Genomic DNA, 12742 nt, shown 5'->3' with positions numbered 1-12742 from the left:
AGTGGTATTTTCGTGTGCTTGGGCAGTCGTCATCATCGATAATTACTCCTCTCTATTAATTTCAGCCAGGCTGCACCAAATACAGGCACGTGGTTTATACAAGGCTTGGGGCGTTTAAAACACACTGCCTGACATAGCTTGCAGCTATGCCTCCTTGTGCCCCTGCCGGCTGTCACATGAAATGTGAGCAGCGAAAGCAACTGCTCCTGATGGAAAGAAAAAGGACACTAAAAACGGGAGGTCCTATACCAGTGGGCACATCCTGCAAGATGCGGCTTCATAAAAAGCATCCATCATGGTAAGAAAGATACAGTGCTAGATTACTTCGTTTCTGAAAGATCCCTGCTTCAGCGCATGCTGGGAGCTCTCTCCAATGGATACAACTAGGATAAACAAGTGGAGAGGGTGTGAGAAGAACGGGGGCTGCGACACGAAGAAATGGTCATCACAGCTACCAGCTTTAGGCTCCAAGGAACAGGGTTCAAGTCTCCGCCTCCATTCGACAATCGGTGACTCTATTTTCCCAGTGCCTAAACGTGCAAAAAAAATTAAAGTATGTATGCAGAATAGAAAATACTGGATTCCCAGAGCGTGAGGACGTGGCTCAGCAGTCAATCTTCAGACATCGGAGCTGGGGAAGCCTCCCTGCACGGTATGCAGATACCCCCTCCGGGCTCATCAAGGAGCTCTCGGGGCAGAGTGCAGTGCCGAGAGGGCACCCCCACCGCGGGGGCTGCGGGGGCCTGTGTTATGCCCCTGGCTTCGGCAAAATTCCCATTGCAGAAACATAAACTTGCGCTATAGTTGTTACTTGAAATTCACAAAATTACGCTACTATGCCATATTTTAGCAGACAACGTGAACCGCCAAACTGCGAGCCGTTCTTGTTCGCAGCACGTGAATATTTTGCAATACTGCAGGAATGAAATACATAATTGCATCCAAAATGGATACGAGGATGTATCTCAAGGTAAATTAAAGCACTAAATGACAATTTTGCATTTGTGCAAATGTTATGGAATTTTGTAAAATTCTGCAAACGCAATTATTGCACACCTCTCATTAGAAGCCATGGACTGTTGTTTTAAAATCTCTTTCTGCAATTTCGCTTGAAGAAATTACATTTTTAGGTCGAGCCTGTAGCAGTAGTGCGCATGCGCTGCTCGCTTTGCAACCATGGCGTCATTTGTATCCTTCCATGGCTAGTGCCTCTTTACTTCGAGTGTTGCACAGTATGTTGCATTTAGATTGTGAGCACTATTTTTTCCCGTGCCTCCCCTCCCCCGCAGTCCGTGCCTTATCACCCATCCTGCGCACTCTGCTGTTCGTTCCTTCTCGTCTGTCCAGAGTTCCGTTTGCAATGCAATAGGTCTCGCATAAATGAGAGTTCTAGTGCATTGCAAATGCTTTTTTTTTTACAGAGTTCAGATGTTGAACTACTCACATACTGTGTGACAGGAAATCAAAATAAAAAACAGACATACATCGCAAATCTGTGTCCAGAATTCGTGAAGAAGGCGGCCATCTTAACATTGCAATAATGTTCCTGTTTTGCTGTGTCCAGTTAGCTAGAATCCTCACCACCCTTGTGTACCTGGCACCGGGTTGATGCAGAGGTTCTCAGCCTGGAAACTACTGCGGTGTGTCCCGGCTTACCTGCTCCGTTCCTACGCCTGCTCCAGCACCTGTAGCACACCCCGCGGGATGGAGAAGGCTGTAGTACGCTGTGTGCCTTCAGAGCCAAAGCTGACCCTCTCCTTCACTCTTTATGGCAGTCAGAAGCACATGAAACGGACCAGTCAGAGCCTCTGGGACAGGCGCTGGCCTGTATCACAACCAACGCTGTGAAGGCAGCCCAGAGCAGCAAGGCCAAGAAATGCAAGCGCAGTGGAAAGGCCTCCCCATCTGCCTCCCTTGCAGAGCCGTCTGTGCGCCTCTACTACCAGGAGCAGCCGCTGCCCGATGAGTTGCTCAATGCCAAGGCCTGGCTGGACTGCACCATTTTGCAAATGGGTGATGTCCGCTATACAGTGGAGTGCAACACGCCCTCCTTTCGCCAGACGCAGCTTCCCCGCCACATTATGGCCGGCTTCCCCATCTGCCCTGCTCTGCACATAGAGTTCGGACAGCTAGAGGCCTCGCTCTTCAGCTGGTTCATGGAGGCGCCCGAAGAGTCAGGAGGCTGGGCCCCCCCTTGGTTGCCAGCGGGTCTACACACCGACCAAAGCGGACATCGGGCTGTGGCGGAAGCGGCACTGCAACCCGGCCCGTGCGGAACCCTCGCGCAGTGCGGCACGGCCTGGAAGATAGAGGCCCGGGGCACGGTGGAGGCCGGGTGTGCGCCTTTGAACAGCGGCCCCTCTACACACAGTGGGTGAGCGCCAAGATGCTCCTCCACACAGTCTCCTATAACATCTTGTCGGACATGTACGCACAGATCGATCACTCCCGGTCGTGCTCTACCCCTATTGTATGCCCTACGAACTGGACATGGACTACCGGAAGACCCTACTGCGCAAGGAGCTCAGTGGCTTCTACGCAGACCTGCTCTGTCTGCAAGAGGTGGCTTGTCTTGTCTTTGTGGACAGTCTCTGCCCAGCCCCAGATGCTTACGGCTTATTATTAATTATAGCATACCTCATCGCAAACTAACAATGGCTCATGCACAGTGTCTTACAAAAGCTGTGGTGAGTGTTTTTTTCTCCCTTTCCTAATGGTTTCTGAAGCATATGCTGTTTTATATTAAGACAATGACTGACTCATGTACAGTGTATTTTTTTAGGTTCATAGAACACATGTGCTAAAATAGCAAAGAAGTCAACTTTACTCTAAAACATCATCGTATCGTAACTTGTTCTAAATGCTCACCATGCGTTATTGTAATGGATCTGTGTTTAGAGCCTTTATTACCACAATTGACCCAGGCATGCAATATCAGGGAGAGTGATATTGAAGTATTGTATAGGTGTGATATTAAAACGTCAATGTGAATACAATGTTACTTCCAAGGAATAGTGGCCAAATTCTGGAACCTTTGCTATGCATTTACATAATTCTATATGCATCCCTAAAAGCCATAAAGAGTACTTTTCAAGGATGTTGTCTGATGACCAGAGCTGCCGGCTTTGACGCTGAGGTACCAGGTTTGAGTCTCAGCGTGGGCTCACTATCCTGTGAATCTGACAGAGACTACTAGCCGCAGATTCCTTAACGTAGAATTATCCCCAAGCGTGAGACTGGATCTGGAAAACCTTTTGCCACAGTATCAGTGTGCGCCGGGGGGACGGCACCACCTGACTCCACCCTGACGTCGTCCGTGTTCATGATGACAGGGAGGATACATAAGTCCCACCCCAGCGTGCCATGTCAGTTTTTTCTCTTTTCCGCGTGCAACGCGGATACGGACTGTGTCCTGGCCTGTTTTCAGGCTTTCTATTCTTTTCACGCTTTGGAATTAAGTGGAACAGTGTGTGAATGCCTTCGGGCATCAAGACGTGTACCTCCTGTGCATGTCCCATGTCGGCGACGGACCCTCACCCGATTTGCATGCGGTGCCTGGGTGAGCACCATGACTTGGATTGTTGTGACTCCTGCCAGCACCTTAAGCCTAAATCACAGCGGGAGCGCCGGATGAAGTTGCTGTTGGCGTGCTTTTCCAGGTCGGTGTCATCCCAGTGTCTGTCCCCTACCCCGGAAGAAAGGAGCCGCCGGTTTCGTCTGCGACATCGTCTTTTGCCACAGCCCCTGGGGCGTTGCTCACCAGCTGGTAGGTCCTTCAGTTTGTCTCCGAGGCCCTGTCTTCCCTCCGCAGTGGGCGCCGACTCCCCCAGGACATGCGCAGCCACTAGTCTCCCTCCTACCTGCTGTTTCCCGGCACAGAGGAGACTAGGGCCCAAATGACAGCCTACGCTGCAGCTCTACAGGCTTGTTGGCCCTTCCTCCACCTCCTGAGTTGACCGCACAACCCTTGGCTCGTGCAGGGACTTCAGCGGAGTCGCCGGCGGCTCCAGCCCTGAAGGTTTTGGCTTCAGGTCGTCGGAGGGTGGTGTCGTTGAGGTGTGGTCCTTCGGGGCTCCTCTCTTCGGTGCCTGGTGTCCCTGCCTCGCCGTGAATCCCTAGGGGGCACCCTGTGGTATCGCAGGAGATCGCTGGGACTCCGGTCTTTGCCCCGAGTCCCCCTCGGTCCTCTGGGCAGGCGGCTGTCTCGCCATAGGTCGAGTCTGCACCGTTTTGGTGCCGGGAGCCTTCTTCCCTGGCTCCGGTAGAGTTGCGAGTGGAGGTAGGGACCTGGGGCGCTTTCCCGAGTCCCTCTCGGTCCTCGACGCGGGCGGCTGCCCCATCTGAGGCCGAGCTGGCTCCTTTTCGGTGCCACTCCCTTGCTGTTCTGGCGTCGACCCCGCCCCATTCTCCTGGAGAGCACGTGGTGGCAGAAGTCGAACCGGCGCCAAGAATACCCACTCTGGCACCGTCGATCAGGTGCCGATGGCGGACTACGCGGAGTCCCATCGGCATTGGGTTCTTGATTCGTCTCCTGAGGTCCCTTCTTCTCCAGAGGTCTGTCATCTGTTGGTGTGTTCCTCCCCAGAGACAGGGCGCCGTATTGTTGCCGTTTCACCGGCATCTTCCAGGGAGGGCTCCTCACCGTCCCCACAACCTAAATCCTCGAACCCTTCTTCCAGTAGCTCGAGGATGGCTTTTCCATCAGCCTCTCTGCCTTCCCCTGAGGCCCCTCAGGTTCCTTATTCATCTGTCGATCCTCCTCTATTCTGGGGCTGGCCGCTCCCCCCTGAACTTGGGGATGGGTGGCTCAGTCTGCAGCCATCATCCACGGAGGAATTACTTTCTCCTCCGCGGCACCCTACTGAGGCCAGTGTTGCAATTTTTTAGCTATTTCCACGGCTGCTGGTATTCTGAGGATGGGTGAACCTGTCACTCTATTTCCTATGGACAACCTCTTGGAAGTTCTCCACCAGGGCTCTGGTGGACAGGAGTTGTTCCTTCCTTTTGAAGCGTCACTCCATAAATCTCTTATGGGGGCTGCCACAGGCGATCTTGTACCTCAGGCGCTACTGCAGCGCCACCGTCCTGCTCCGCAAGACCCGGTCTGTCTTTCTTTCCACCCTTCTACTCAAGGCGCTCTTCTGCGGAATGCCTTTCCGTGTTTGCCTGTGGTGTTTTTTGAATGAATGAATGAATGAAACACTTGGTATAGCGCATGGCTACCCTAAGGCATCCCAGCGCTTTGACCCAGGGCACGTCACCACCACTCATCGGAAAAGAAAGGTCTTTAGTTGTTTCCGAAACATAAGATGGTTCGGTTGAAGTCGGATGCTCTCAGGAGTTTGCAAAGAGAACAGCCGTCACCCCATTCGGGATCTTTTGATCCTTGGGACTGTCAAAAGATTAAGTTCACTCGACCTGAGGGTTCTAGAAGGTCGATATGGGCAAAAGAGTGGGCACAGAATATCAGGACCATTATTAACCTGTTCCATGCTCATGACAAGGCCAGCTCGTCATGAGCCACGGTTGAGCTGTGCTTATGACGAGCTGGCCTAGTCATGAACAATGGACTTGGTGAACTTTCAGCACAGGAGGGGAAAACCCCTGCAGCCAAGGTGTTAATGATGGATTTGTGGGCCATACACATGGCCTTGAATCCTATCCTCTCCTGAATCGGTAGCCAGTGTAGAGCACGCAGAGCAGGCTTAACCGAGCTGTGTCTGGGTATTTTGACCAATAATCGAGCAGCGCAGTTCTGGACTGACTGCAAAATATTGTTAGTGTCCCATCGGAGCTCCAAGATAGAGTGCATTGGAGTAATCCAATCGAGAGATGATCAAGGATTGGACCAGGAGACGTCTGGAATCCGGTGGGAGAAGGTACAGAACCTTCCTTAGTACCTTAATCAGGCCAAAACATGTTGCGGCTACCTTCCTTGCCTGCACTTGGAAACCGAGAGAGGGGTCAAGCCAGACTCCCAAGCTCTTGATTTGTATTTTGGGGGTTGGGGGGGACCCAGGCAGCTCGGCCACCATGGATTGAGGTTCATGGGGGCCTTGTACCCCATGATCATGATCTCACTTTTTGTCCCATTCAGTTTCAGAAATGAGGCTTCCATACAATCACAAACCCTAGTGAGACAGGGGGACAAATTGTTTGGTCCAGAGGTCCCATCCTCAGACCTCGTTAGTGAGACCACTAACTGAGTGTCATCAGCGTATGTGACCAATTTAATTCCCAAGGGAAGCACCACCTCGGCCAAAGGCCTCATATAGATATTGAATAAGGTGGAACTTAATGAGGATCCCTGGGGAATGCCGTAATGTAGGGGGAACTGTCTTGATGTAAACTCCCCTTCAAAAACAGAGAATGTTCTTTCTGCTAGGAATGATTGTAGCCATTTGAGGGCCACCCTGGAGATACCGGCCTCGCCGAGACGGCGGATCAACAAGGAGTGATTAACCGTATCGAAGGCTGCGCTGAGGTCCAAAAGGACCACCGCAGCGCAGCCTCCTGCATCTACAATCTTCCTCGCTTCCTCCACTACAACAACCAGGGCGGTCTCAGTGCCCTGTTTTGTTCTAAAACCAGTTTGAGTAGGGTGAAGCACTGCCTCATTTTCAATAAAGGCGGATACGGCTGAATTTACATGCTTCTCCGTGATTTTACTCATCCCTGGCAACAGGGAGATGGGGCGATAGTTTGACCAATCCTCAGGGTCTAGATTGGCTTTTTTTTGATAGGGCTTTAACTCTGGCCTGTTTCCACAATGGGGGAACCACTCCGGTGGAAAGGGAGGAGTTATTCACGTCTCTCATGATAGGTACAGCCACCTCAGAGACTTGTTTCAGGACATAGGGTGGAGCCATATCCGATGGAGAGCCTGACTTAAGATTCTCCAAGAGTTTTTCTACTGTGGAGTTATCCATCAAGGGCAGAACATCCAAAGTTGGTGAAGAGACCAATCGAGGAGTGAGTTCAGTAAGGTGTCCCGAGTCATTTACAGCCTCCTTCACACAGAAGGCGGAATAGATGGTATTTTTCCTCCTTCTTGGGAGGCTAGGTGGTTGGATTCATGGGGGCGTCATGTCTTCACTTCTTCCAGCGCTGCTTTGTGGGCGCTTAACAATTTGTGTGTGTTGACCAGGGCTACCTCCAGCCTGTGGGAGTCTGTGGAGTCTCTTCTTTCTCATGTCTCCCATGAGGGTCCCTGGGATGATCTGTGGGGCCATGTGTTGGATGGTAGGGAGTTGGCCGCGTTTATTTTTCGTGCAGCTTTGGATGTTGCTGATGCTCTTGGCCGTGCTATGACCACTTCTGTGGCTCTCCGTCGCCATGCTTGGCTATGTGATGCTGTTTTTCCTGAAAGTATTAGAGAGCGTCTGGTTGACCTGCCTTTTGACGGGGTCCTTCTGTTTAATACTCATGCAGACTCCGCCATTCAAAGTCTTCTTGTGGGGCGCCATCCTCCTCCTCCTCAGTAGGTTGGTTTGTTGATCATCCGGGTCTTGGTGGGAGGCGTTATCCCACTTGCTCCTGGTATTGGTTTTTGGAGTGGCTGTTACACTTTCTATGTGGGTTGTTGTGCCCTCAGAGTCCTTTGGTTGGCCCCTCTCTTCAGTTGGCTGCTGGCTCAGTCCCCCTTTTTTGGTAAGGATACACTTTTTGGCTGATTTCTAAGCCTTCTGTGGTTTCTGCCACAGGTTTATGATTTTGTTCTCTGATGCAGGATTGTCTTCCCATGCTTTCTTTGGGACGTGTTATACCCTATGTGGATTACTTGTAGCTATTGTATAGCCCTATCTTACGCTGGGAGGGCGTGGTTTCCCCCTTGTGGGTTCCTCACCTTTTCTGGTGTTACTGTATTACGCTGGTGTGGTCCTTGGTCCTTCCTTGGGTGCAGCTTGGCCATCTACGGCGTTGTGCTGCAGTGTTTTTGCCCTTTGTCTGCCGTTTGGTCTGGTCCTCTGTCTGGTGTTTCTGAGGGGATAATTTCCTTTAGTGACGGCCTGGTCTGTCCTACTTGTTTCTCCTCTAATCTTTTATCTGATCGGACTTCTTTGTGGGTCAGTTCTGTCCGGAGCGGCCCCTACCCCCCACCCCTTTAAGGGTCGTTCAGGATTTTTTCTGGCCTTGCTCTTGTCCTGAGCCCAACGTGATCTGGGTGTTTAGTTTTGTGGCACTTGTCAGCGGCTGGCTGCACCCAACTGCTCTTCTGTTCTGTGGCCGGGGGCCTTGGTGTGAGCCCTGGCACTCCTGCTCCTTGTTCTGCAGGAACCTTGTAAGATTATGCTCTTCCACTCCCACCTGCCCTTTTGCTGCGGCGCCATTTGTCTTGTCTGTTGCCTTCAAGCTGTGATAGACTCGGCTGCCCTCTTCACTGGGTGTGTTTCCCGGTGGAGGGCTTTGCCTGCGTTTCTGCATCCTCTCCTTGGAGTCTGTGGGTGGCTCTTCTTCCTTGTTACTCCTCTGCATTGCCTGCACCTCTGGGGCTCCCGGAGGAGGCCCCTGGTACATTGACTGGGCTTGAGGTGTACTGGCCTCCTTTTGTATTGCCCTTGCTTCTCCTGCTTGGTGAGGGCTGGGCTGCCTTTTTTGTCATTATAACACAACCCCTTTGGGGCCGGTTTTCTTCCATGATGCTGAGGTTCTCTTCTGCTTGGGGGGAGTGGGCTCTTCCCCTGTCCCTGTGACTTATCCCCCTGTTGGGGAGGACTGAGCTATTTCCCTGTCCCTGTTGGGGTCTTGTGTTCTCCCGAGCTGGAGAGGTCCTCTCGCAGACCATCCTTCCCCTTGGGTTTGGCTAGGGTATCTATTCTACGTTAAGGAATTTGCGGCTAGTAGTCTCTATCGGATGTACAAGTTACCTTTGGTAACGATGTATCTGGTAGAGACGATTCCAGCATAACCCACCCTTCCTCCCCATTCTGTGAGGACCCTTCTTTGGTCTTCTGCACTCGTCTGCCTCCGGTTGGTTGTCTTATGCAATTGTCTTTTCTTTCTCCCTCCCTAGGGGGATGCTAGTCTTGTTTTTTTCCCTTCTGCTGATTGGTTTATGGTTCATGGGTGCTTCTGCGCCCCTGTACCCTGATCTGCAGTGGGGGATGGGGGGGGGGGGGGTATGCTTGTGTTCTTCTTCTTCTTTTCATTGATTGCACTTATGACTTTTCTACAGTCCTTGGGGTTGAGGTCTCTTGGTTGGATCTCGACCCTTGCTCTTTTCAGGAGAGGTCTCTCCCTGCTGGTGTTGTCTGGGGGTTGAATTGTTGTTCCTCTTCCGTTCTGGCCTTGATGCCCTTCTCTGTTCTGGGCTGTGGTTGCAGACTTCTTCGTCTGCTGTACAGTTTTTCACATGCTTTCCGCCCCAGGGAGGCTGTTGTATTTGTTGCAGGCTTGCTTGCAGTAGCTGTGCTCTGTCCTTTCCTTCCATGACTTTTGATGCCATAGTGCCTGGCACTATTCTGGATGGTGCTGTTCCTCACCATTCGTTTCTTCCCTTTCTGTTTAGCTGATTTTTTTGCATACTGTTCCAGTATTCTCACAGTTTTTGTTTGTGATGGCTCTGCTTTGTGGCGTGGAAAAGTTCTCAGAAGAAAACTGACGTAGGCGCGCCGGGGTGGTACTAATGCATCCTCACTGATGTCACGAACACGGATGACTTCAGGGCGGAGTCACGTGGTGCCGTCCCCCCAGCGTGCAGGGATGCTGTGGCAAAAAGTTTTCCAGATCCAGTCTCACGCCTGGGGATAATTCTACATTAAGGAATCTACGGCTAGAATTGTCTCTTCCAGATACATTGTTACCGGTGCCTACCACAAAAAGCATTTTCAATTCAATAGGTCTTGCATTTGCGAGAGTTTAAGCTATTGGCATTGTAAATGACAAAACCTTTTATTTATATTTTAAAAACAAAAACAAAAATAAAAGGCATTGTCATTTACAATGCCAATAGCTCAATCTCACGTAAATGCAAGACCTATTGCATTGCAAATGCTTGTATATTGTGCATACATTAAGGATACTGCCAGGTAAAATTCTACCATGCCATTATGAGTGTCTTAGTATCTTTAGGACAAACTCCAGACCCAGTAATTCCGGGCCAAGGTTTACTGGCAGCAGTTGCGAACCTGGTGAAACCACTTCAAGGACAGGGGCTGAAGGCAGAAACTCAGCTTGGTCCTTGCGTTCTTGCTTGACCCCTACCTTCCAACTAGAGGAGCATAAATCAATCCCCTACATTCAGGCACAGCAATTTCTTACCCCCAAGAAGCAAAAAGGCCAGATTTAAGTGTACACCCAGCTTGATGCACTGCCCTTAGCCAGAGGATGCACCCACCTCTGACAGCTTGGTGGTGCAGGCTTCAACTTCCCATGGGGTGTTCCCTTCCACTCCTCTGGATAGGGAATCCAAGAGGCTGGACACGCTATGGGAAGAAGATATTTTCTTTCACCAGCCTGGCATTGCGGTCGGTGAATCCTGCATGCTATTGGGTCGTTTCTCCTACTCCCTTTGGGAGACAGTTCTGCAAGTGCTGCCACAGGTCCCAAAGGAGGCCCGGTCTGTACTTTCCCAGGAGGTGAAGGACAAGAGTGATGCAGCAAAATTCACCATAATGTGCCTTGACACAATTGACTCACTGGGCAGAGCAGTTTCATTGACTGTGGTCTTATGGCGTCATGTCTGGCTAAGAACATCTGGCTTCTCAGGAGGTGTCCAGGCTAATCTGACGGACATGTCCTTTGACAGATCTCGTCTCTTTAGAGAGAAGGCAGACTCTGCTTTGGAGTGCTTCAAGGACTCTCATTCAATGGTCAGATAGATCCTTGGGCCTCTCAGTAATACCCCGTGGCCAGTCTAGCTTTCGCCCCTTTCGTGGCAATGGAAGGGGTTTTTAGCTGTGCCAACCACATCTTACCCACCATCCTGTGCAGACTTCCCAAGTTTTGCGAGGACATAGACGGGGCTCATTCTGACCTTGGAATGGAAGTCAGCAGTCATCTGCCACCCAGCCTTTGTCAGCCGTAGCCTCCAAACACTCCTAGTTTGAGTCAGCAAGACCATGCTATTCCAGTTGGAGGGAGAATCCATCATCATCTCCTCAACTGGCGGTCCATAACATCGGACAGGTGGGTCTTGCAGATCATTCAAGAGGGCTATTCTCTGCCTTTCCTTTCTTTTCCTCCTCCAATTCCGCCACTTTAAGAACAGCTGGCGGTGGATCATCTTTACTCCAAGAAGAAGTTACAGCTCTCCTGGCCAAGGGGAATATTGAGAGGATTCCGAGGTCAAAAGTAGGCAGTGGTTGCAATTTCCTCTACTTTCTGATTCCGAAGAAGAACAAGGGGTTACTGCCCATTTTAGATCTTTGGATCATCAAACTCTTCTTCAAAAAGGAGAAGTTCAAGATGCTCACGTTGGCTCAGGTCTGTTACTACACTAGAACAAGGAGACTGGTGACTGCGTTGGAAATGCAGGATGCGTATTTTTGCATTCTCCTCCTGTCAGGCCACTTATGTTACCTGAAGTTCAAGGTAGGCCACAAGCACTTTCAGTTTACTATGCTACCTTTTGGCCATACCATCGCCCCTCAGGTGTACTCCAAGGTGATGGCGGTGGTTGCAGCTCACCTACGTAGGTTATGGATTTCCGTCTTTCCCTACCTCGACGATTGGCTGTGGAAGGTGTCCTTGCCCCAGGCTGTCTTCTCACATCTTCAGAATATGGCAGACCTCCTGCATTCACTGGGGTTCTCTATAAACATACCTAAGTCACACCTCACTCCTTCTCAGATGTTTCCTTTCATCAGAGCTGTTCTGGATACAGTGCACTTTCGGGCTTATCCTCCTGAGCAGTGAGTCCAGGATATTCAGGTTCCAAGGAAAGCCTACATTCAGTTGCCTGGATCTCATGAATTAAAACTGATTCCGCTTGATTTAGAAAGGCATCTAATGTACCCACCACCCTATCTCCAACCTTTCTTTTAATCATGACTGCTAGACACAGATTACAAAAGCCCCCAAAAGGATTCAACTAGTCCCTTAACATAATACAACAAGCAAATAGTAGTAGTCCCAAAGGATTGATGCAATCTTACAGTTCTCAGCAGCAGCAGATGTTAGTAAAGTGGCCCAGCCCGGCCTCTTCTGGGCTATGACGTGTGCGGACGAGCCCACCCTTGGCCCGCGCGTGTCCTGCGCCGCGCTGATTTAAGCGCCTCCGGGCGCTTGGCTATGACGGCTTTGTGGTGCGCGGCCCCTGGGCACACTGGGTAATGTAGTTCCTGAGTCCCTGTGCAACCGAGGGTGGCGGCAGTTCAAGCTAGCGCGGCCGGTCCTGTGGCGACGCTGCAATGGCCCCAACAACAGCAGCAATAACAAGTAAGGGCTTAGCTTGTGAGAAAAGAGTGACCCGTGCCGTGGGAGGCGCCGCGCTGATTTAAGCGCCTCCGGGCGCTTGGCTATGACAGCTTTGCGGTGCGCGGCCCCTGGGCACACTGGGTAATGTAGTTCCTGAGTCCCTGTGCAACCATGGGGGGGCGTCAGTTCAACCTAGCGCGGCCGGTCTAGTGGCGACGCTACAATGACCCCAACAACAGCGGCAGCAACAAGTTAGCTTGTGAGAAAAGAGTGACCCGCCAGTCCACAGTCATGTGTCACTGTTCAGGTGTGCGGATCTCTATATGCGTCAAGTTACGAACCAGAGGACAGGTTTGAGTCTTCAGTCATGCAGCCCTCCATCGCA

The 12742-nt window shown here is 51.2% G+C and overlaps 1 pseudogene; it reads left to right on the top strand.

Annotated features, from left to right (window-relative positions):
• The first annotated feature begins 1704 nt into the window (after positions 1–1704).
• LOC147700319 (2',5'-phosphodiesterase 12 pseudogene) lies at positions 1705–2652 on the top strand (annotated as a pseudogene).
• Positions 2653–12742: the final 10090 nt, after the last annotated feature.

The sequence above is a fragment of the Lissotriton vulgaris genome, chromosome 8 (assembly GCF_964263255.1).
Source record: "Lissotriton vulgaris chromosome 8, aLisVul1.2, whole genome shotgun sequence".
Classification (NCBI taxonomy): domain Eukaryota; kingdom Metazoa; phylum Chordata; class Amphibia; order Caudata; family Salamandridae; genus Lissotriton; species Lissotriton vulgaris.
This window is presented reverse-complemented; position numbering and strand designations above follow the sequence as displayed.